This window comes from Cygnus atratus, chromosome 2, assembly GCF_013377495.2.
Source record: "Cygnus atratus isolate AKBS03 ecotype Queensland, Australia chromosome 2, CAtr_DNAZoo_HiC_assembly, whole genome shotgun sequence".
NCBI lineage: Eukaryota > Metazoa > Chordata > Aves > Anseriformes > Anatidae > Cygnus > Cygnus atratus.
Genome location: NC_066363.1, coordinates 148,664,180 through 148,664,426, shown reverse-complemented (window position 1 = coordinate 148,664,426; position 247 = coordinate 148,664,180).

Genomic DNA, 247 nt, shown 5'->3' with positions numbered 1-247 from the left:
ACAACTGTGAGATAATGTCATGATCAAAAAACTTGAAAACAAACAGAACACTTTCTAGTTGGTTCCTGAATATCCTCAGGTGCACCCATCTAGAATGATTACCACGTGGTTGTGCCAGAGCACAAAGCCAACCTCTCTTCGAGAAGTTAAAAATAGATCTTGCTGAAGACAAACTTAAAATAACTTTACAATGTTGTAATGCATGTGATTTCCCCCACTGTCAATAAAACTACCTGAAGAAAAGAAA